This window comes from Magallana gigas, chromosome 2 (genome assembly GCF_963853765.1).
Source record: "Magallana gigas chromosome 2, xbMagGiga1.1, whole genome shotgun sequence".
NCBI lineage: Eukaryota > Metazoa > Mollusca > Bivalvia > Ostreida > Ostreidae > Magallana > Magallana gigas.
Genome location: NC_088854.1, coordinates 50,886,925 through 50,889,431, shown reverse-complemented (window position 1 = coordinate 50,889,431; position 2,507 = coordinate 50,886,925).

Below are 2,507 nucleotides of genomic sequence, written 5' to 3'. Positions count from 1 at the left end.
TCGCGGAAATCTCGTGTCATAAGGAAGAAGTCTGGTACGTAACTCATGTGCAATATTTATCAATCAAGGTACAGCTGTCCACTTATCAATGTTTTGTGTAGTATATTCTTAAACATTATTCATCTAAAGTTTTATTGCGCGCGTATGGTTCTTCTATTTCGTTGGTTCATATTATTATCCAATAAATATGATTCTCTATTAGTATAAGTAACCGTTTAAACTAAGTAAAATTGGGCAGTATTTCATTTTCAACGACGTCGGACAATCCAGTGTATATCAGCTGCATCTTGTGGTAGGTTAATATTATATTTAGTTATATATTTCTTTACTAACATGATAGTGATTAGGGCATATTACTAGTATTTTAATTGCAAGGTTTATACTTTATCGTATTTTTGCAGTTTATCTTGCCATTGTAATTTCTGAAACTTGTTTGTAAGTTCTAATATTAAATTGTTACAAAACATGTTTTACCTTATAAATGAATACTGAAGTATCGAGACTAAAACATATTGAATGTACATGTAAAATTGTATTTTGTCTAATGTATTTTTCTTTGTTTATAGGTCAATGCTTTAAAACGTTTAATAAATCTGTTAAACAAAACAGCTGTCATTTGGAATTCCTTACTGCTCGGTTACATGTAGTTTAGAGAGAGAGAGAGAGAGAGAGAGAGAGAGAGAGAGAGAGAGAGAGAGAGAGCAAACTAATGAGACCATTCAAAGAGTATCTACACGACTGGATATTTATTATCCATAATGGTGTGAGTCGTTCGAACTGTGACCTCTGATGGGGGTAAGAAGGAGGCCGACAAGGAGGATGGAAAGTAAAACAAGTTTATCCATAATGGTGTGAGTCGTTCGAACTGTGACCTCTGATGGGGGTAAGGAGGAGACCGACAAGGAGAATGGAAAGTAAAACAAGTCAATCCATAATGGTGTGAGTCGTTCGAACTGTGACCTCTGATGGGGGTTTCAAGAGAACCCCAACCAATATCAAATAAGGAGAATTTTACATAGAGTGAAAAGACGGAACAAAATAATGAGTTATCAGAAGTTAAAACAGTGATCTTCAGTTATTCATTACACTATTTTAACATTAATCGTCAGATAGTAACCAGCACATTCCCGAGTGTTTTGGAATGTTAGGGCATTAGGGTATATGGTTCCAGAAGACTCATTCATGTTTGTTTGCATCGTTATAAAGGCTTTTGTCAAATTCAGTTTTGAGTAAATGTAAAGTAGTAGATTGTGCTGAAAATAAGATATGTTCACCAATATCTTTAATACTTAATGAACATTTGATTTTTCTGATCAACTTAACAACAGAATATTAATATAAATGTTCCAGGAATTTCGATAATATAAGTGATATATAAATAACTAATTTAAAATGACTCCTTTTTTGTTGAAGTCCTTAATTTGGGGAGGATGACAATGTAGCGGACACATTTGGTGATACTTTCCAAACGACGCAGCCAAAAGACCAGAAAGAGGACAAAAAGAAGAAACCAGAATTCAAAGACTTAATGGAGAATGTAGCATTAAACTGAATTACGTCAAAGAAGACATTTTGACTTTTAAATCAAAATTTTATTAACAATGAACAAAATGTTAAATGTTGCATGCATTTTAAAGAATGAATACTTAATTAATATGCAAAACACCTTTCTATACAAGTTAGGCCTATATACATTTTGCTTATATCAGAAACTGAGAAAGATAAAAAAAAATGAAAAAGTTAAAGTTTATTTGATTTTGTATTAAACCACAATAGGATGAAATTTTATTAAGTTTCCCGTTCTTAAAAAGCAGAAATCTTCACGGTCACACGAATGACAAGTGGTATTTTTTCTGTTGTTGTAGGACACCAAGAAACCCCCTCTGTTTCCAGATGATGATGAAGATGATTTAGACTGGCTCAGCTAGCACAGCTGGGCTGTAGGAGAATGAAGGATTCTGTGATTTTTCATTTCATGCCATCTCTGTTAATCAGATACTCTAAGCAAATTGGTGACCATTTCCTTGTTGCTTCATGGCAATGTTGGTTGAAATGAAATAACGGTGCAATTCTTTTCAGAACTGTTGCTATATTTTAATTTCAATTTCTATCGATATATAAAGCTAGGCTTCAGATTTATTAACACACATATCTGTGATTGTGTATATATGTATATGTTGAACAAGATTAAATGCATTGATATATGATTCCAATAAAACATTCAATAACCAAAATCACGCAGTTTTGTAATTCATTTTACAAAAACTTTTTTTTTGCATATAAGGTATAATATACAAATGATTATACACAATTTTGAACAACTCATGAGGTCTTCACCATAAAAATAAAACCTAGCAAATTGTACAAAAACTTTCAATTAAAATATCTTTTTTAATACACAATGATTTGTACACATTGTTAGTACACATATCATCATCATCATCATGATGATGGACATTCCTCTTTTTCTTTAACTATTTTTCTAAACTGTTTGGCAACAACAGCAT